Here is a 23780-nt window from a genome sequence, read left to right on the forward strand (position 1 = left end):
ATACAAGTCACTTCTAAACACCTACAGGGAATATTTTTATAGTTGGACTAGTCTAAAGGAGCTGTGAGTAGTTTGTTATATCAAAAAATGCCATTTGGACATCTGCAGAAAAGGGAAAAAAAAGTTTATTTTCCAAAAAGAATATCTGAACCCATAATACTGATATGAGTTCTTTTCATGAAAAGAGAAATGTGGAAAAATATCTATGCTTTTTCAGCCTTTCTAAAACAAAGCTTAGCCAGTTTTTAGACCACTTGGGGAAAGAATGTTCTAAGTTTTACTTTCATTTTCAACATCTTATTTTTCTCTACTACCAATCTAACCATGTATCATTACATCTTTTTTGTGTCTTAACAATAGGAATATTATAATAGCCCAACAAAAGCAAGTAATGTCTGAAAAATAAGTATTGTGCTCTACATTATGTATACTGTCAATGACCAAATGTTTATTGAATTAATGACTAAATGTTGAGAAACATGACCTTGAGTGCTTACAGGTTTGATGCCATCAAAAGATTGTTGCCACTTCTTTCCCATGGGAACATCAGGGGTTTAGAGTACTTCAGCATGACCACTAAACTAATACTGATCAAAGCATTGCTTTCACTATTAACATGGCTAGTGCTAGAGTTTCTTATCTACTTGTGCCTACCAATGCATTGTGTTGAAAGCAGACTTTCCAAAGCCTTCTTCACTCAATCCTCTTGTTAAATATATCTGTAAAGAAAACGTGAGAAAGTACCAGTTGAAAGGTCAATGGTGATGAATCACACTTTCCTTCTGATTGGATAATCAGGGCTTATACAGTGTCTGTACAGACAAATCATAGGTAGGTTAGGATTATTTTAAATTCAGCACAAGAAAGATGAGGTTAAGCACTGTGGGGAGTAAGCTTTTCAAATACACAGCATCTGAGAGAACAGTGGGCAGGAATATTTTGTCTTTTTTTCTGGCAAGAGAATTGGAGAAACCTTCATGCTTATCTGTTGAAGCTGGAGTCTCCTATAGTATTTTCATCTCTTCTTTTTCCGTGATGAAATACTTAAAGTATTCAGTCTCATAAAGTATGAAAAAAGGACACAGAATATGGTACAAAGTTGCCACTGGCAGTACAAAATGTGTGTTTAAACGTAGGTACCTGTACTGGGTTTGCATGGCAAGGTTTTTGTAGTGGGGGGAGCTACAGGGGTGTCTTCTGTGAGAAGCTGCTAGAAGATTCCCCTGTATCAGATATATGAGCCAATGACAGTTGTTGCCAAGATGGGCCTGCTGCTGGCCAAGGCTGAGCCCAGCAATGAGAGTAATAGCACCTCTGTGATAACATATTTAAGAAAGGGGAAAAAAAAAAAATTGCTGGGGAACAGTAGCCAGAGAAGAGTAGTACGAATATGTGAGAGAAACCACTTTGCAGACACCAAGGTCAGTGAAGAAGAAGGGGGAGGAGGAGTTCTCAGTGCCAGAACAGTTTCCCCTGCAGTTTGTGGTGAAGTCCATGGTGAGGCAGGCTGTCCTCCTGCAGCCTGTGGGGGTCCATGGTGGAGCAGATATCCACCTGCAGCCCATGGAGAACCCCACGCTGGAGCAGATGGATAGCCAAAGAAGGCTGTGCCCCATGGGTAGCCTGCACAGGAGCAAGCTTCTGACAGGACTTGTGAACCCATGGAGGACTCACACTGGAGCAGTCTGGTCCTGACGGACTGCACCCTGTGAAAAGAACCCATGCTAGAGCAGTTCACGAAGAACTGCAGGCCGTGGGGAGGACTTACATTGGAGAAGTTCATGGAGGACTGTGTCCTGTGGGAGTGACCCCACGTCAGAGCAGGAGGAGAGTATGAGGAGTCACCCGAGTGAGAAGGAAGGAGCAGCAGAGACAACATGTCATGAACTGACCATGACCCTCAACCTCTGCTCCCCTACACTACTGGTGGGAGAAGCTAGAGAAAATCAGAAGTGAAGTTGAGCCCAGGAAGAAGGGAGGGGTGGGGGGGAAGGTGTTTTAATATTTGTTTTTATTTCTTATTTTCCTGCTCCGATTTGATTAGTAGTAAATTAATCTAATTTCCCCAAGTAAATCTGTTTTGCCCGTGACAGTAATTGCTGTCCTTACCTCAACCTATAAGCCTTTTGTTATATTTTCTTTCCCCTGTGCAACAGGGAGAGTGATAAAGCAGCTTTGGTGGGCACCTGGAGTACAGACAGGGTCAACCCACCACAATACTGAGCATGTGGGTCACTTGGGGTTGGCTTATCCATACCTTTTTTCCCTACACCATAGCAATAACTGAATATGGGAAGGTGAACTGCAAAATAAGTAAGCTGTAGATTCTTCAATTTTATTGCAAATAGAAATCTTCTGAAGGTCAGACTCATGTGAAATAATTTAGAAGGAGGAAGGGCATAAGTTTTCATTACCTGTGGACACTCTTCAAAATATGTTGTGTCCTACTGAAAGAAATTAGACTGATCTTCTGTAAGGAAAAGATAGTGCAGAGGTAGTTATAAATTTTAAAAGGGAACTAGAAGTCCTAAGTAAAGATCTTTGTATGGTTTTATGCCTGCAATCAGTTTATCGCAATTGGCACATTTGAGCAGTGAAGTCTAGCTGAAAATATATGATGCAATGTCCTTGCATATTCATTTTTGTGGAGAACTTGAGCGTGTGTACTAATGAGTGCACTCTCTGCCAGCAAATGCAGCTGCATTTACAGAAAATTTTGTCTAGAACCAAATTCAACACTCATTAGTCACACTGTCAGGAAATATGCAGAATTAGTAATGAAAGCAAACATTAGATATCCTTCTAAAAGTTTATTCTGAATAAAAAATCCAGATGATAGCTGTGATTAAAGTTTGCTCATCTGAGCTTAATTTCCAAACTTGTGAAATTCATCACTCTACGTTTTAAAGGTCGTTATGCTTTTTTCTGCTTAATAGAAGGTATCTGTGAATGCATTACTTTTGTAGAAGTAATTGATCTAGAGTACAGTAAATACTAATTTACTTCACAATATAAGTTTTGAGGGAAGTTATAAGACTTTGCTATGTGCTCTGAAGGTTATGTTTTCTGGGATCATTTCCTTGCCAAAATGCAGAAAAGCAATATCGCTAACATTTCATTCAGAGTTATTCAGGGCAGCTGTGTAAAAAAAGAAAGTCCTCATCATTCCCTCCAAAAGCATTTATTTTTTTTTTATCTTCAGTAACATTTAACAAAATAAATGACCAAATCATCAAAGATTCAAACAACTATAACATGTGAAAGAGTGGACACTTCTTCCTTTTTCATGTACTTGATACAAGAAAGCATGTTGTTGAAAACCATAACTACATATTAATAACATTGAAATTCAGGTGCTGATTTCTGGTGAATAACACCAGGTTGGTAAATGCTAATAATAATTTATAATAAGAAGAATAATAATTTATATTAATAATTTACAATAATAATTATATAATAATTTATAATAATAATTTTTGCTGTTTAAAATGATAGTAAGAAACAGGTAGGATGAAATATTGTGTGCAAACCAATATTATCTAGCTATATTATACCTATGTCCCATATATTAAGGGACAACCATATGTTTTATAATGTAATTTAGCAGAATTGTCATTTACATGAAACACACAGACAACAGGAATTTTTCTCCTAGTGGCCTTCTGTGTGTGGGCTGATGTTGGCCGGCTGCTGGATCCCCACCCACCCGCTATCTGACTCCCCCTCCTGAGCAGGACAGGGGTAGGAAATAAGTTAAAAAAGTTGATGGGTAAAGGTAAAGACAGGGAGATTGCTTAGCACTTGCCACAAGGAGAACAAACTCAGCTTGAGGAAAATTAATTTAATTTATTATAAACAAATCAAAGAGAGTGCATATTGAATTATGGAAGAGATACAATCTACACAGAGGAAAGTTAGTTTTTCTCCTCTCAAATCACCCAGAGGACTGCATACAATTTTGGCTTAGTATCAAAAATAGCTAGGCTTTAAGAGCATATGAGGCGGTTCCTATTCAATTCTCAGTCTAGCATTAGTCATGTGTGATTTTTACATGTTGGATAGATAAACAATTCTTATTTCATCTTCCTCTTTCTCTTTTGTTTCAAACTGTGTTGATTTACAACATGTTAGAAGCAGCATGGAGAAAATGCTGGTGAGAAACGTTGAAGATATATCAGCTGAGGTCCACTGCTCAAAATCTTTCTGTACATCATAATAAATATTATATAAATATTCTCAAAACCAAAATTTTATGTCTAAAACTTGGAGAACACCAAATTTAAGCACAGCTCAATGGACTCTTCAACACTTTTAAAAATTAACAGAATCAGCTACAGCAATGCATTAGGACTACTTCACATACAGAATGATGATGGGGGAGAAAAGCTCTCCTCCTTTTCACCTTGGTCATTTAATTAAAAAACATCAGAGTTAATCAGAGAAACTCTCAAATTGAACTACAGAAGTCCTGCTGCTGTAAAATGACAGGTAAAATAGACACGCAGAACAGCAAAGAGGAGAGAATTTTACCTTTTCTCACTTTTAAAAAGAAGAACTAAAAATAAATACATAAAGATAATATTTAAACATTAGTACAGACAAAATTATTTATTTACAAGCCTTATCCTATTCTTAGTTAAGGTGCCTGTTGCAGTGTTCAGAAGTTTATAACCAACATAAGGTTATTTTTATGTTTACAATTTTAAATTATAATCTAATAGTTTTATGTTTCAGCTTTATGAGCTCCCCCAGATCTATTTGGTTTTTTGTCCATAACTCTTTCTATAATACCATTAGTTTTATTTTATACTTTTACCACTCTGATGTCTTAAAATGCCATTTCTAAACAAAGGTGTATTGCAGTGGGAAAAAAATGAGGGTAGAAAGCATAATGAGGCAATATTTCTGAGAAATCAAGAAGTCAAGAGTAACTATGGAATTGAGTTATGTATTAAAGTAAATCTTAAGTAGGAATTGTATTTAAAACATACAATATGTATGAGGTATGCAGAATACATCATGATGGATCTAAATATTTCCATAACGCAAATCTGGAGATCTAGGTTGTAAAGTTTCATTGTGTTTCTTTTGTTTTCAAAAGTAATTTTGCATTTAATTTCTATTTCTCAAGCAGTTACTTCACTTCTGACATTTCAAGAAATTACATGAAAGTAACATGCTAAAATGGCTTCTATTCTTGAAGGTCAATATTTTCTGTAAACAGTGGAAGTGGGATGGAAAATGATAGTTATAGCCTTGGCTGTGTCTAAAGGATTCCTTGTTTTTGTTCATCATTTGCCATTTTCCAGCCACCCACATCACACTCTATGGGAGCAAAAGCACCTAAGAATCTGCAATCCCAGACAGTTCCTCTGCATTAGCAATGGGTAATGCTACAGCTGCCACAAAGGAGATAATCGATTTAGTCTATATGTAGCATAGAGAGTAATTGCTTGCTACCTATGCATTTAATTATTTACATGCTTAGTTTCACAAAACCTTTAATCAGGCATAAATATATATTTATTGTGGAATTATTTCTACAAGGCTCTATCTGAGCTCTTCTCTGAGCTCTCATTCATAAACGGTTAGTAGATTTGAAGTCTGAAGATTTGGCAGTCTGTGGTGATCATTCATGAGATGCAAAATCTAACCTGTTTTCTTTCCCTTCCTGCATGTACATAATTCTCTACCCGTTCAATTGCCTTTAGAATTACAATGTTGCAGGCTTGGCCTTGAGTATGCCAAAAATTGTTTAATTACTAGACTTTACAGAAGCTGAATATCAGTAATTAAGTTTGACATTATAAAATCATACAATACCAAATAATCATAGTTAAATTGTGATGAACATATTATTATGTATTTGATGTATATTAAAATCATTCAAATAAATAGAAATCTGGATAATATGGTGACAGTAAAATAATTCATACTAAGATGTCATAATGTCATTTCTATAGATGAAACTGAGTTAAAGAAACAAAACATCTCTTATAGCTTACAGTAACATAGCTTTTCCACTAAAACCTGAGAACTATGGGCACTGTTTGTCCTTTTTAAAAGATTTATTTCCAAATTACTTTTCTATTTAACTTCTATTTTACAAGTTTGTGTTAGCAATATGGAATCAATGACTATAGAAACCAGTGTATAGATTTAAGTCAGTCAATGCTGTGTTGAAACATATCATTGCTATGATAACAATAAGGGGGAAATCTGAAGGACTTCGAGGTACAGAGTATTACAGTTGAGTTGGAAAAGAAATGGAACAATGTGAAACATTTTCATTTATATTGAAAACAGGTGAATAGTCCTGATTGTAAAAGACACTCATGCAATACAAATATGAGGACTTAAAATAGTGGCTGTATATTTTTTTCAGTGTACACAGCTAGCAGTCAGTACCTGTCTATTTGTAGCCATGCATATAATTTTCCAATTTAACCTAAAAATATAATTCAATTTAAAACTGTACTGTGTAGCATATTTGGATATGTTAGCCTATACAGAATTTTTCACAATATATACAGCTGTAAATTCATAAGTTGGGAGAGAGAAAAGAGAAATAAATATCTTATAATTCAACATGTGTATTTACATGTAAAGCTACGAAATTTCTTACAGATCAGACTAGAAGCCAGGAAAGGTGGGTGGCTTTTTTCTTTTTATCACTTAAAGATTAGTTTCTATCTTTTTCCTTTTTTTCTACCACAGATATTAAAAAGTAATTGTATTGGGTTTCACTTTATGTGGTTTGGCTGAGATTGATTCCAAGTTATTTTTTCATCCAGTTTTTTGAACTAAATATGAAATTACTAAATCTGACAATAACACAAAAATTGTTGAAATGTTAGACGATGAGGAAGATAAGACTGATTTATAGATGATCTTTTTTTTCTAGAAACAGTAACTGAATACAGTGAAGGATCTTAATTTTTTTCCTAATAGATCTGATGATGTACACTGCAAATGACATGTCAGTAAACAAATAGACTACTGGTCTAATCACCGTGGCAATTCTGACATTGCCAGAAAGTAATTTCGTTGTTTAAATTGTAAATTGCATTGTCTCAAATGCTTATAAACTTTGTACATTTATTAAGTAACTTGAGTTGATGTCAGCTTTCATTAGGGAAAGGGGAATCTATAAGGGAACTGAAGACTGAATATGTCCTTATTCAAGATGAGTAATTAGCTAAATCCTTCCATGATAGAACAAAGAAAAAGTCACATTGAATCTAAAAATCTAATGAGTCAAATGTTACAAGAAACTGCTGAATGAATCTTGCAGTTGAAGTATCCATCAGTATAAAGAGGAGCATACCATCTTAAAATTCATTATCTATGGTCATATTGATGAGGGAAATAACAGCAGGTAAACTAGAAGTGCTTCACACTACCACATCTAAGGTTGATATCCTATGAATAATATTGCAGTTGAAGACCACCCCATATGCACTGAAGAATAAATTATCCTAGACAAGGCTAAACACTGTAGAATACCTACAGCTAAAACCATAAACTGCACCAAACACGAAAATACCAATATAAATAATTTATGTCTGGAAACTGCTTAAATGTAACAGTGGGTATTGGAATTCTGTATAAATTTATATATAACTTTCAGACTAATTTTGGGGTGAATTTAGAATGGTTGTTATACATAACTGTCCAAAGTAGTCTTCTGATTGCTCAGTGTAAATAATATTTGAGACACTTGACAGTGTTGTGAATAAAGTCTCTATGAATAATGAAACCACCTGTAATTTGAAGTAAAATTTGGTTAGCTACAATGGCAATGAAAGCCTAGTGCAGTTATGAATATAAATTATATATGTTTTGCATCTTCAATTTCTTAAATTGCAATAGTTTAATTACTTGTACAATAAATAACATAATTATTTAATGAGAACTGGGAGTAATTATGTTAATTGTTGCTTGCCTTTGTATATCAAAAGGAGATAGTATTATCTTGACAAAACCACTTTGCAGAAGTATTATTTTACATGGAGGTGCCAGAGAAGACCCATAATTAAAATAGTCTCAAGATTTATATTTAAAAGGTTTTATTCAGCTACCACTGAATTCAGGAAGTCTTTCTATTGTTTTAGATGGTTATTGGAGTGGATCCCAAATAAGATCAGAACTTATTAAAACTCTTACAAATTAATTAGACAGTTCCATCCTCTCCTCCCATTTGTGTTCTTTCTCTCTAAAAATGCAGATCCATCAAAACATCAACAACAGGTTTAGTAAATGGACAACCATCTGGTAGCAGAAACAAGGCCACATTAGGAAGGGATAGAAAGTTCTAGTTAGAAGTTACTTATCATTGTATAATACCTTAGCTTCCAGACAGAAAATGTCTTCTGTTTAAGTCATGTCTTTGTGTTTCTGTTTTTCCACATGATTCTATATTTCAGGGTTTTAGGGGAATACCTGCAAATTCCAAATGCCATCTATCCAATATTGAGGCTTTTTTAAACTTGTGTTTTGGTTATCATTGACTTTATTTCCATGAAACTGTAAGATTCTGTTTTGAAGTTTTTTTATGCAGAGTCCTTTGTGGGCCTTCTACAGCCTCTCTGGTTGGAGACACAATAGAAGTTAGGATAATCTTTTGAGGGAGAGGCCTTATATTTTAAACACTTCCTGGTCAAACCTTATGAACATGTCTCAGGTGGAAAAATGCCTAATCATGGAACTGAACAGAACTCAGATGTGGAATAGGTCTATTTTGGATGTCGTAGTTAGATGAAGTTCATGCTCCCAAACCTACCTGTTACATCAGGGTACAAGTTCAGAATGTGAGTTATGTGCAGAAATCTTGTGTCTGATTAGAAGAAGCAGAATGAGAAAAGTCCAGGACACAGTAAGAGAAGTCTTGACTGATTTTCTTCTGTCAAAAAAAGATATACAGTTTTACTGATAGCTAGTTACTGGAGAATTAAAACTATAATATTCATAGTTGATCTAAACCACCAAGGTAAAAGATAGTTCTAACTGCAAACTTCTCTTAATCTGTAAGAGTTATTGGTGCTTCAGGTGAAACATGGGAAAGACGAAATTTCTAATGATTTTTGGAAACTCTAGAAGAATAGAATTGCAGACCTAAGACAATAGGAAATGCCATTCAATGGAGGAGATTGTCAGCTGATTGACTGATGCCCACGGTAACATTGTAAGAAGAAAGGACAGTCTAACATTCTGCAATAGATGTTTAGATCTAGCAAAACAGAATAAATTGATAAAGATTGCCAGTTGTGAGCTAAAAGAGAAGATGTTGAGTCTATTGTTAATTATTGTGATAAATGAAAAGGAGAATTCATTAACTAGTCTCTCAAGACACTCACTTTATGAATTAAACCAGGATTAAATCCTGGTTTTGGCCTATTGAGCACAAAAACCTGGTATGGCTCTGTTTAGCGAGGCATGAGTTTTTGCTGACTTGCAGAGATCCAGACTTATTCTGGAATGGTCAGGTAATGAGAAGTGAGTTAGAGGATCAAAACTATGGCTTATAGCTGACTTTCCTTAACTTTCAATATCTAGGGCATTAAAAATGTTTAACCTTTTTCTTTATTTTTTTTTTCCCCAATTATTTTAAGACTAGCCCTTTGATTTTGTTCTAATGCTTTTTACTGCCCTACAGTGTATCTGTGATTTCTCAGCAACCATGTGTCAGTATAACTGTACAGGGTGAGACCAAAGAACCATTAATGCCAACAGTATCTGTAAACAAAGGCTGAGAGCAGGCACAATTTTCTTCTGTATTTTTCCAGTGTCCAGCTACTTTCACTTCAGAGCGCATCTTGAGACAGTTGATGATTTCGTACTTAGTAATCTTCCAGAGGGGTTTCTTCTAGATACTTTTCAGTCTTTCCTAGACTTGTCCATTAGGATCCAGTATCACGGGTGTACTACAGAAAAAGCATTCTGAGGAAGTACGTCCTCTTCTTTGTTCTGAACCAGCTAATTTCCCTTAATTGATGTCTTTAAGGAGATGGTGAACAAGTAATCCTCATGGTTATGATTTCTCAATATATACTCTGGAAAAACACAGAAGAAATTCAGTCTTTTCCAGACTGAAGAGTTTTAGCCTGCTTAGTTGTTCCTTGCATAAAAGCCATTCCAAGCCTCTAAATGTCCTTGTTTCCTTCAAAACTTTCTACACACAGCTTTATGTATGTGCAGGTACAGTTTCTGCTTCTACTTATTTGCTGAGTAGATGGGTTACTTCCCTTCATATTAATCATGTATGTTTTGATTCTCTTACCGCTGTTTCTCCTAGTTTGCCCCAAACAGATGGTCAGGCTTTCAGGCTTGATGGTTAGATCTCTTTGCAAACCTTAAAAATGAAAAAAAGAAAAGAAAGAAAAGAAGACACCACATAGGTATACTATCTTATTATTGAGTACCAAGAAATAGTAAGTAAGCAAAGTTGGCATTTAATCTTTGAATTCTTTCAAAACTCTTTCATAAATGCTGTCTCTTCTTGGTAACTCAATACTGTTATTTTTATCTGTTTGTTAGATAACTTCTTCTGCAGTTGCCTTACATTCAAACAGATCCCCTGAGTTCCCATGGGGGAGGTTGACAGCATGGGATTCTTCCAAATTTCTTCTGCAATTAACAAAGAATACCTTTAGTGTTTCCACAGTAATCTTATCTTCTCTGAATGTTCCTTTTACAGTTTGATTAGGAGTTGCCCCTATAGAGAGACGGGCAGGCTTCTTGCTCCTGAAACATTTGGAGGAAAAGTTCTTACTGGTTTTGACTCTTTTTACTAGCTACATCATAAACTTTTGGACAGCCTTATTGTGCTTTTACATTTAATCTGCCATAGTTTGATTATCCTACTGTAGTCATTTGGACTTGTGTCCAGATTTTTGAAGCATGACCTCTGTTTTCCAATAATTATCCTTACCCTGCTGTTTAGCCATATTGAATCTATCCTTTCTCAAGTTTTTTTCTGTCAGGTGTCATTCACTGACTTGTGCTTCTTGTAGGATGTCCTGAAGTGGTCTTTGTGATAATGCTAAAGGTTTCATCCTCCTAGTTATCCTTTTTCCTTTTTTTTTTTTTTTTTTTTTAAAAAAAAAAAAAAAGTAAGTTTTTGAATTTTTATGCCTTGAAACTGAATTGTAAATTCACCTAGGTTACAGAAATTTTGATAAGGTTTATCTCTGTAGTGGCCCATTGTTAGCAATGGTAAAAAGCTTCCCAGACTCAGAAAAAAAGGCTGTACCTGAGTGCAGGGTGTTGTGGTTCTAGGTTTAGTATGTTTACTTAAGCAGTTGCCTACTTCTAATCCACTGAATAATGTCAGTAGATGAAGTAATTCTACATACAAGTATATGTGTGAGCTCATAGAAATTGCTTCCCCACTGGTCTTAGTAATATATATTCCAAAGGTTGTGTATTGAAATCCTTATAAAGCACATGTGCAAAGGGATTTCAAAGATTTTAAGGCCTGGAGAAAGAGAGATAAGTGAGTTACTGATAATTCATGTTCACAGGAGGTGAAAACACTTTCAGTGGGATCTGAGGAAAGATCAGTGACTAACTTCAGCAGGCTATTTTATTTCAGAATAGTGGAGTTTCTAAGAGAAGTTTTTTATTTTCTTGTTTTTTAACAGGAGTTATCAGAAGCAAATGTTAAGCATCCTTGGGTAATACATGTTCTTGATATATATGCACACTAGATCAAAACACATGCAATTTTCCTTTATCTGGTTGGTCTTCCTTAATGAAAATACATCATTACACCATTACAGCAGCTAGAATGAACTTTAGTCCTTAATGAAACCTAGCTCATTTAAGTGAGGTGGTTTGGTGTTGGTTTTTTTTGAAGGGTGGATATAAATTATTAGTCTAATTTTAATTGAGAAGGAGAATGATACAACTGACAAGATGGGAACTCTGTAAGACTATTAAAAGCTGTAAAAGTAAAAATTATTTTAACAATAATTGCAAAACCCACTGCAGCAGGAAAACTAACATGTTTTTGAGCTGTGTCTGTTAAGAGATACAAACAATTTTGGACGTAAGTCTATATAGCGATTTTAAAATTCATAGAATTCAGAATATAAAATGGAGGAAAAAGCAAGACAATGTTTTTCTGATAAGCTGTTCTTTCTTAAATTATTGTGGCAACAACTTTTAGCATGCACATATCCCCTAGAGTGCCCTGTTTATCCAGTAAGATTTAAGGAAACTCTGTTGGGCAGAGAGATCAATGGGATTCCTTATAATAAAATTAAAAACAAGTATGAGAACGCTGTAAATTTTAATAATTTTATCTTAAGTAAGTTGTGTCATACATCTTCCTATCATATTAATGTACAATTCTTCTCAATCTGTTAGCCCTATTTTTTATTTTGATGTACATGTTTGTGAAATTTTGTTAATTTCTACAGGAATGTCCTGTAAGATATTGATTATAGTATTCAAGCTCACGTTATTGTTACCTGTTTTTTTACTATATGAATTCAAAAGTAAGGAGATATGTGGCATCCATGGTAGTTTTAAAATACTTCATGCATATAATCTGAAGTTAAGTATTTTTGCTGATAATGAAAATCCTCTGGTAGATATATGCTGTGTTTTAAGATATTTCTCTATGCTGTGGAACTGGATAGTATCAGGCATAGCTCTTACTGTCTTCTCCAATTCTTCTTTAGCCCATATGACTGTAAAGGTCCAGGATGCATCAGACGGTTAAGGTGTGCCTTACATCTCTGAGCATCTAGCTGGGGTGGGATTCTTGAGACAATTAAAAAAAAGGTGGGACTACATTCAGTTAGTAGCATATCTATTGGTTGGCTCCCGATAGAGGACAGTTTACTTCAGCAGATATCGTCTGCAAGCCAGTTTACTGACAGCATGGGTTGCCTAATATTCCTGTGGTACAAACGAATTTTGCTTTTGGCTTTCCTTAGGGAAAAGAATGAAAGAAGGAATAAGTAATAAGTATAGTAGTAAGAACCTGCTGAGAAAAACGAATTCAATAAAAATTAGTGAAGTCCTGGCACTACTGAGGTTAGTAACAAAAATACCATGCTCTGAAAAATGCCTGATGTTCATTCAATGGTAGGAACAGTATTAATAAGACTTAATATCAATGACAATGTCTCTCACAGGACAGATCTTTGACTCTTTGAACTTAGTTAAGGAGAAAATTACTTAGATCTATAGCCATTGTGTCATTCAGGGACCTTAGTTCACTTGGAAAGAAAGAGGTGACTTTATGATACAAACTAAAGGTGATAATAGCTGTGCGTTTAGTGAAGTTTGACTAATCAAAAGACACCTAATCTCAAAATAAGTTAAGTCAAAGATATGTTTGAAAACTTTGTCTCAAAAACAGAATACTTTGATTTGAACCGAGTAAATAAAGGCTAGCAGCAAATATACATATCTTGCTCTAAGGAATCAGAACTTTTTTAGGAACTTATGAAAAGAAGAAACTATGTTAATCTATCACTTTAATATTAGAAAAAATGCTACAATCTGAGTAAATACATATGGTGTGAATCTAATGAAACTTGTGAGATTCTAAGCTACACAGATAAATGCTTGATACCAAAAGAAAATTTAGGTCACTGATACACATGAGCACTGATTTATAGGCTTTGTTGTCCATGAGATCAGCTACAGTTACTATGGTTGACAAATTACTTTGTTTCTTGGTTGTGTGTCTAACATTCCTCTAGTGATGGGACTAGGTAAGCATGGTGGATATGAACATGTACTTGAATTTATTTCAACTTAAATTTAATCTTACACATAAGGCAATATGATACTAATTAAACAATGATGCAACTGCCAATTTTCTTGTTTGTTGAATTATTTTGGCAGTTCTGTCAATGTGACCTTTCTTAAGGATGTGCTTTTGAAATATGGTGTATTTAAAGTATCAGGAAAATGACTAAAACTTTTCTGTCAGAATAGCTAATACTGTAAATCATAGCATAGTCTACTCTTGAAGATGGCAGTCTTCTTCCACTCTGAAACATGCATTTTTCTTCTTTTCTGTTAGTGAATTGAAAATTAAGAGTCGGGTATATTTAAGTGCTCTGTATAATTCTGTGGAAATATTGTCCTGCATTTTCATACAAGATTGGATTTTATGTGCCACAGGATACCACACAAATGACAAATTGTGTTTGTCACTGCTTCTGGATTGATTGATTGATTGATTGATTGTGAGGGATTGTTAGCATCTATTTACAGATATATCTATATTGCATAGTTTGCATTTTACCTGGTGGCAATGTCTAGTTGGGTGAACCATTGCACACCGTAGTTACTCAGTGTGAAAAAATGGTTTTGGGGAGAGCTTTTTCTGGTTGTTTCTAAAGTCAAATTTGAATGATGGTCTAGGTTTTAAAAAGTAAAACTTGACATTGTACATTTCAAATTCTTTCTTTAATGGATTTACCAGTATGTCACAGAAAGAACCATAATATCAGGTTTATAGTGAAGAAATACAATGCTTTATCCTGACTTGCTCATTTGAAGAAGTGTCAGAAAATCAATTATTTTAAATCAAACATCTCAGATCAAATATATTTCAGGAAATGACTACCTTTAAAATAAAATAGCACCAAAGCAAAGATAATCTATTTCTAATATTATTTTGGAATAACTGATGGCTTAATCTTATTCTTGAAAGCTAATAGGCAATTTCTGAAACCTTTTCCTCAGCTGCTACATGTTTTGAAGAGGTGCAATTGTGAAGACTCTTTGTTATTGAACAGGCTGAGTATCACTATTATGCCATTTGTCTCACAGGTACTTCTATAACAGCAAAACAGAAGGGGAGAGAAGGAAAAAAAGAATCCTGCTTGATGAAAATATAAAGTCACAAAATAATCAACATATCAAATTTTATCTTCAGAAATCTCTGTAGCATACAGATTTTGCAAGGTTCTTTTCATTTGTCCAGGAACAGACAGTTTACAAAACAATGCCAGACTTTTCTACAAAACATTTACAATCTAAATTAGGACATCTGAGAAATTTATGCATAAACACTACAAAAACCAAATGTCTCCATACTGGCTTGACAAAGTTATGGAATTATGCTTTTCTAGGTATGAAGCAACCATCTATAATTTTGCCTCCATTTAGGGGAACAGAGGTCAGTATGAAAGAGAAAGGATAGGAGAACGTTATAAGGATTAGTGAGGCAGGGAGAGGTATTTGTACAACTATGAATGAAGTGGGGCAGGAAACCAGGATGGGGACTAGGAGGCAATTAGATCAATCTTCAACTGGAAGATGAGAAGCAGATCTTGGTGCAGAACAACCTTCGGAGCAAGGGAATGGATAACATGTTGAGTATTGAGAGTAAATTTTCATAAGGTATTTTTTGCATTGTAAACAAATTCTGGAGGCTGCTGAATGTAAAATTCAAGGTCTCTTCAAAGTGCTAGTTGTGCATTATTTCCTGCTTAAATAATGTTATGTGTATCAGATCCCTGCTCCTTCTGTGCATCCCATTTATTGGAAAGTGTACACTGAAGAATGCACTGCAAACAGGGTATTATTACACAAGCAATGGTCCATAATTTTTTCTTTCATCTTGCAGGAAATGGTAATGAAGTAAGTTTGGCCAAAGAGCAACAACCATATTCACTCTTGAGTTCTTAGGTAAATTGGAAATAAAAGGCTCACTTGCAAACTGTATAAATCTGTAAGAAGCAGAATGCAGTATATCTTCTAAACTCTTCCAAGCAATCCTGTAAACTGCAAGTGTGGAGGAAGGGAAGGAGTACCTGGCAGCAAATACTTTTGGCCTTTTCTTTCTGATCAGATATGTTTTACAGTTGCTTTTTTCAGCTGTAATATCCTCTCCCTTTTTATAATTTATGGATCTTAAGTCTTTGCTATTGCTCTTCCATGAGTGTGCTTCTCGGTAATCCTGCAGAGATTGAATACATTTCATTATTTCTCAAAATAATTTTCTTACTTTATAATGTAATAATTATAATTTTATAATTTTCTTATTTTATAATGTTTTATAATGTCCCTACAGGACACTGGTTTATTAATATTTAGACATAGACATTCTGTTTTCCTTGAAATTTTATGCATTCGTGATATGTATTAAATGCATGTTTTTAAAAATTGCTGATTCAGTGCAGTACCAGAGGAAATTTTTATAACTTTATTATATTTTATCACTTTATTAGTACCTCATCATACCTTGCAGAATTATGCTTTGCTCTGATGATGAGTTGAACAAGTCTAGAATTTTAGAGTTAGAGGGAGGTTTCTCTTAGTGTTTTGATCAATATTACTTTTGCAGTAGTATTAAATTAAGTATTCCAGACTATCATTCCAGTGTCACATTCTGTGATGACACTGCTATCAAAATTCTGGCTCATGAATGTGCCATGGATTCCTCTAACAAAGATGACAAAAAACCAAAATACTCTGCACCTCAGGTGATAAGAAACCAGGATGTGTATGTTTTGAATTTTGGCCAGTTAGAGGATTTTCAGTGAAATTAGAAGAATTCTCAATATGTTTTATTTCAAGGGAAATGCTGTAACTGCATTCTTCTTTTCCCTTTTACACAGGATGTATCCCAAAATGCTATCAATAATTTTGTGTCTAATTTGCATAAAATTTCTTGTTATTTGCCTCAATCATTTCTCTGTCATTCTGGGAATTTCAGAAACCAGACTTTCACTAAATACTGCTTTTTGCCATGGTGAGAGCATAAAGTGCAAAGATACTTGACACATGCCAGAAAACATCGTTTTTTCAGAAATTACTTGTACACATTGAGTAAGCAGAAGATAATGGTTCTGTGTCTTTTCAGCATTTTTCCACCTTTCAGTTTTAACATTTAGTGGCAGTTGTAGAATTATCCACATGCTGAAAATTTACATCAGTATAAAAACTTTGTTTTCAAAATTATGGTTACATTAAAATACTTGTGTACCTGCTGCACTTTAGCCTGAGGAACACAAGGCTCAGCCAGAAGTCCTTATATTTGTTCTTCTGCTGCACTGTGGAGCTCTTTGCTGTTGTGAATAGATCATTTTGGCCATCTCTACCCAATTTCCATCTAGGTCATGCCTGTCAGAGATGCTATGATAATAGATTTTATCATCTTTCCAAAATATGTCAACAGTACTGATAAGCTGATGTCTTCTGCAAATCCATTCTGTACACATGAACTCAACTTTCAAGAATGTTTTTTATGGTCTGAGTAGAGAATGTAGAAGTGATTGTGGTCTTTCATAAGAAGAAAAGTTCTCCTAAATGTGAGAGGCTATTACAGACTCACACTCTTGCACTTAGTAACTGTATCTGCTCTGCATTTTGCCAGTATATAAAGTTAATTGAATAGTAGTAAAAATAAATGTGTAAGATTACTGTCTTGTTTCTTTGAGAATTAAGTGAACTTTCAGGGAGGAATATAAGCATTGGACAGACTTCAAATTACATAACTAGTTGTTAAGAATAAATGATGCAATGATTGATTATTTTTGGTTAAACTTTTATAGACAATGTTTGCCTTTATAGATGTATCTTTAAGCTAATAATTTGATTCTACTTTGGAAAACGTTTCTGGAAAAGATTCTCTCTAAGACATTAATGAAGATAAAGATGTGTTCTCTAAATTATATCCATATTAATTATTTTAAATATATAAATTATTCATTAGTAATTAAAGTTTCAAATATCACTTGAGTTAGCTTATAACTAATTGGAAAAAATAGATTAGTGAAATGTAGTAATTAAACAAGAAAAACTTCTTATGAAAATTACTATAAAATAATTATTTGATACTGCATAATGCTGTCAATAAACATTTGACTTTAAAAGAGGATTTAGAAGAAACATTTTATGCTGAGAACACAAAAGCATTAAAACCCACGGCAAAATGCTTCACCTACTTTTTAAGACTACCATATAAGTAATAAGTTTAAAAAGTAGGTGAAGAATCTTGCCATGGCTTTCAATGGCTTATATACATGGCTTATATAAGAAAAAATCAGCTGTGATGTGTGAGTGTTTGTTTTAACAGGACAATTGGGCAAAATTCTGCATGACTCTGAAAGGAAAATGTCCCTGATTATCTGTGACGCATTTCTAGACAGTGAAAAATATTGTATTTTAAGGTGGATTTTTTAATTTGGCTACAGCTACAGCAGTTTTCTAGAAGACTGGGGATATTTGGCTATCATTCGTTCAGGTCTGGACACTTCAGTAGAAAAAAGAGGGCTGTACATCATGACACATGCTATCTATCCCATTTATTTTTCCTTTATTTTATTAAAGAAAGATAGAGGTGCAAGAAACTAAGAAAAGACAGATTTCTGCTTGCTTTTCCACTGTAATTCATGAAGAATTAATGCAAAATACTAGGCTAAACTAACCAAAGTGTTTTCCCATACTGATTTGTTTCAATGTTAAAACTTTCTCAGCTTCTCTGTAATGATGAAACCACTTTAAGAACAACCTACCCTGATTCATTCAAACTCAAGTGAATATTCATGTGCTGGTTTTGCCAAGTACCACTTAGCTCTAATTTCAACCCTTCTGAGAAGGGTTCAGTCTTTCACAGAATCACAGATTCATCTAGGTTGGAAAAGACCTTGAAGATCACCTAGTCCAACCATTAACCTAAAACTGACAGTTCCCAACTACACCATATCCCTAAGCACTATGTCAACCCAACTCTTAAACACCTCCAGGGATGGGGACTCCACCACTGCCCTGGGCAACCCATTCCAATGCCTAACAACTCTTGCCTATTGTGAAACTCACTCAGAAGGAGGTCATGCCCTCTATACCTGTTTTCTGTATATTAAACTACATTTATCAGATATAGTATATCTGTCCTTTTCCTTTACCTCCTCCCTCTCACTTGTTTTCTGTACAACAATATGCAAAATGTGAATGTGGCAGGGAAAGATTGAAATAAAAGTTATTTTTGTTCCAGTCACAAAGAATTTTTTAAAAAGTTATTTTTAATGATTCAGATCAATTTTATTGAAAGTATCTTTATCTTAATTTTATAGCTGATACAAGTTATGTTTAATCTTTAATTAGTGCTGATGCACTCCTCTTTCTTACAGCAGTAGACATACAGTTGTACACATGATTGTATACTTAGAAACCTATGATTGACCCAAAGAATTGTTATTCCCTTGTACTGACCATTCATAACTGATTTTGGTTATGTGCGTTACTCCTTGAATTTCCAATAATAAAAATAAGACCGATAAACACTGTGTTGTAGAGCATTTCTAATTTTTAACTGAAAATGCTAGATCCAAAGATTAGATAGCTGTTGGAAGGAACAGAGTTTCTCATAACACCAAATACAAAAGTAACATTTTACAAATCAATTACTTCGCAGCTAACAAAATTACATCTCTCTGTTGTGGTTGGTCTATCCAGAAACTTTCTTATTTTATTGTTAAATCATACAAGCTATTTTTTGACAAGGATGTTTATGCAACAACACCAGGTGATTACTAACTGTGACCTGTTAAACTCATATTTCACTGTGTCATAAGATTAAGTCATTGACCTCTTGAAACATCTTCAAGACATCTGATAGAGTAGTTTTGGAGTACCAACACAAATGTGATTTAAGAAAGCAATTAGTTAAAAATCAATTATTTTTAAACTACTTTGAAAATCTATGAAAAAAATTCTTTCTACTTTTGGCTACTTTCTCTGTGCTGGAAGAAACAGCAGTCATTAGTATATATTTTGACTCTGTTCCTCAAAACCAATGATAAAAACATCGGGTTTTTTCCTTTTCCTGGTAAAACAGTTAAATATTGTTAGTGGATGAGTTCTTTATTTCTTACATAAGGAATTTTATTTATGTTTTACATTTTTTCCTTACTTAAAAAAACCCCAACAAAATAAACAAAACCACAAAAACAAACTATGAAGCAAAAGAAGCAGTTACACTCAAAGTTTGTTTTACTGATCTACTTAAAAAATGTAGAGATCACTGGGGCCAGTTCAATGAAAAGTAGTGTGAAACATAATTCTTCTTTAAAAGAAAAACAGGACACGGTAGGGAGGAAAATAAAGTTGCTTTTTTTTTTTTTTTTTTTTTTTTTTTATATTCCATTATACAAAGGTTTGCACATACTGGTGACACATGCTTCAGGTGTATAGAAACCTGAATAGATGTTGTGGCAAGTACATACAAGTTCCAAGGAAGTGTGAGTTCTTTCACAATAAAACAACCTATTCATAGGTCAACAACCAATAAAACAACAATATTTCATCATTTTAAAAAATGCTCTAAGGGAACAAGAATTAGCAAAGTGTGAAGTTATTCACTGACAACTAGAAACTTGTTATGCTATTCTCTTAACCTTGTTTTGGGGGAAAAAATGTTTTAGAATCAGCAATAAAATACTAGAGCTGTGTGTATATGCTCACTTTAGCAGTGGAATTTGCTTCAGTAATAGGTCACTTAGCTAAATAATTCATTTTTAAATGGATTGCATAATTTCGTAATCACTAATAACTAACATTAAATTCACGAATGAAAAACACTATAATCAAATATCTTGCATCACTCATTATGAAAACAGAGTTTAAATTATATTATTAAGTAATTATTTTAAAGCTCTACTGTGAGTATAGCAATAATTTGCATTATATTTGACATTGGAAAATTGCACTGCTTTGGACCTCAACAGGAAAAGACTTTGTCTCTTTTTCTCTTTCTTTTTTTTTTTTTTTCCTTTTCTGATGTATCCACCTTGGTCTTCTAGGATTAGATAGGGCTTGTCTCAAAGTAATTGGTAGATTTCTAGATTTTTCTCTGCAGCATCAAAGTGCTTGTTGTTAGCAGAAGTGTAAAAGTAGACATTCTTCCTTGATTGTGAATGCAGTTGGGTTTCTTCTCTGTTTGTGCCTCACACTGTCTCTGAAGCAGCACCACTCCTCAGAGTTGTTTTTATGTGTGTGTGTGTGTGTGTATGCATATATCCTTGCTGTGCTATAGTCTTTTCTTTCTGTAGTGCTTCTTATGTCTTTGTCTCTCTCTCACCTCCTTCACTGAAAAGGATCATTCTGTATCTGTGACATTTTGTCCAGAAGGCAACATTGTTTTCTCTCAGAGAATCTTAGTGTTTGAAGGGAGAATATCAATATATTTCAAAAGCAACCAACAGCCCATGTTACATGTTAAGCCCCAGTTACAATATTTGGATACAATAGGTAAATATCTGCAAAGGTGTCAACACTTACTAAACACTTAACACATACTAAAGAGTTAGGCACTAGTCTTCAGTCATCTGTTAGCATCTTTAGCATTTTTGTATGAACACTGGTGCTAGTGCACTATTTCAGTTCACATTATCACTAGCACATAGCCATTCTTGCTTTCTTCATATTTTCTCTTAGATTATGAAAGAACATTTTAAAATCATTTTGTGTCTGGGATCGTACATGGATTTTACACTAGTAGTTTTATAGTTCCTAAACTGGGATATTTTAGATGATCAAATTGCTTAATACAGCAATTTACATTTTGGTACTGTAGATGAGAGGTTTTTTCCAAAGATTCTAAAATAATTTCCTTTATAATTAGGCACTTCCACGAGATGTTTAACAATTGCATTTTTAAATCTGGGAGTTCTTGACTTCAGTAATATGTTACGCTCATGCTGTTTTTTCTGTTCTTTCAAATTTCTAGTATAGCAAAAATAAGTAATTAATTCTCTTTTATTGTCTGAGAATTTTCCATTTGAAAATAAAAACATGTTTATAATAAACAGTGATATTATTCTATGAATCAGTCTATATTTTCCTCTTACCTTCTCTCAGTTGGTGCTATTTCAACCTAACATTTTTTCATTTGTCTGATGAAAGTTTAGTTTGGCTAAAATATTGCCTTAAAATGAGCATGGCAAGAGATGAATAATATATTGTAAAATTCTTTTTTTTTCCTTTTAATATCCTACATGTATCACTTCCACTCATTTAGTCTACTGTCAATTCCCCAAAGTCTTTAGTATTTAGTACTGCTTCCCAGTTAGCTTGTCTTTACACTTTGTTACTGAAACACCTTCTTCTACCTTTTATAAAGTAGACTCCCAAGCATTGGGCCTTCTCCATATTTTTAATCTTAAATGCAGCAGCTAAAACTAGTTGTTCTGGTTTTGCTTGCAATGAAATTGAATACTGTTGTAAAATTAAACCTTTAACTTCTTTTCTTGTCCATACACCTCTGGATCACCTTCATGCTTATTGCTACAATGTGTAATCAGGAAGTCATGATGCAATTTATTCCTTTCCTGGAAAAAGTAGGCCTTCTTTTACTCTTTCTCCTTTTTTTTTGCTTTCTTTTTTTTTTTTTTTTAAAAAAAAAAGTGTTATTTGTAGTCCTAGCTCCTGAATTTCAACTTTATATTTGATAGTTTTAAGAGCCATTTTGTTTCACTGTAGTGAATTTACTCAGGGTGATGGATTGCTTTCTGACTATCTAGTCCATTCCTACAGTATCCTCTAAAAATACTAATGCTGTCAATAATGATTTCCTAATGTCCACCTTAGAGCATTACAGATTAGTTTGAAGTTCTCAGGCTTGTTTTGCATGACTGTCCTTAGTAGTGATGACAGCAGTTGTCTCGACAACACCTCTGAGTTTTGTACCCACATGGACACTTCCCACAGCATGTCCTTGCAGCTCTTAGGACTCAGTAGTGAGATTCCAGCCCCGTGCTATTTATTTGACTAGAATTTCTACTGAACACTTGACTTTTAAGCTTAATGTTTTTATCCCCATCTTAGAATCATAGAATGGTTTGGGTTGGAAGGGACCTGAAAGATCTAGGTCCAAACCCCTGTCATGGGCAAGGACACCTTCCACTAGACTAGGAGATCAAAGCCTCATCCATCCTCTCCTTGAACAATTCAGCCTCTGTGGGCAACCTGTTCCAGTGTCTCACCATCCTCATAGTGAAGAACTTCTTCCTTACATCTAATCTAAATCTACCCTCTTTCAGTTAAAAAAATTTAACCCTTGTCTTATCACTACATGCCCTTATAAAAAGTCCCTCTCTAGCCTTCATGTAGGCCTCCTTTAGGTACTGGAAGGCCTCTATGTCTCCCTGAAGCCTTCTCCACACTGAACAACCTGAACACTCTCAGCCTGTCCTCATAGGAGACGGGCTCCAACTCTCTGATCAACTTCGTGGCCAACATCTGGACTTGGTGCAACAGGTCCATGTCCTTTTTATGCTGGGGGCCCCAGAGCTGGACACAGGACTCCAGGCGGGGTCTGATGAGAGTGCAGTAGAGGGGGAGAATCACCTCGCTCAACCTGCTGGCCACACTTGATACAGCCCAGGATACAACCGGCTTTCTGGGCTGCAAGTGCACATTGCTGAGTCATGTTATGGTTCTCATCAACCAAAACCCCCAAGTCCAGCCCCGCAGGTCTGCTCTCAACCCACTCATTGCCCAGCCTGTATTTGTGCATGGGATTGCCTTGACCCATGTGCAGGACCTTACACTTGGTCTTGCTGGATTTCATGAGGTTTGCATGGGCCCACCTCTCAAGCCTGTCAAAGTCCCTCTGGATGGCATCTCTTCCCTCCAGTGTCTTGACTGCACCACACAGCTTGGTGCCTTGGGCAAACTTGCTGAGGGTGCACTTAATCCCACTGTCTGTGTTGGTGACAAAGTTGTTAAACAGTGCTGGTCCCAGTACTGACCCCTGAGGAACGTGATTCATCACTGCTCTCCACTTAGACATCAAGCTATTGACT

This window comes from Strix aluco, chromosome Z (assembly GCF_031877795.1).
Source record: "Strix aluco isolate bStrAlu1 chromosome Z, bStrAlu1.hap1, whole genome shotgun sequence".
NCBI lineage: Eukaryota > Metazoa > Chordata > Aves > Strigiformes > Strigidae > Strix > Strix aluco.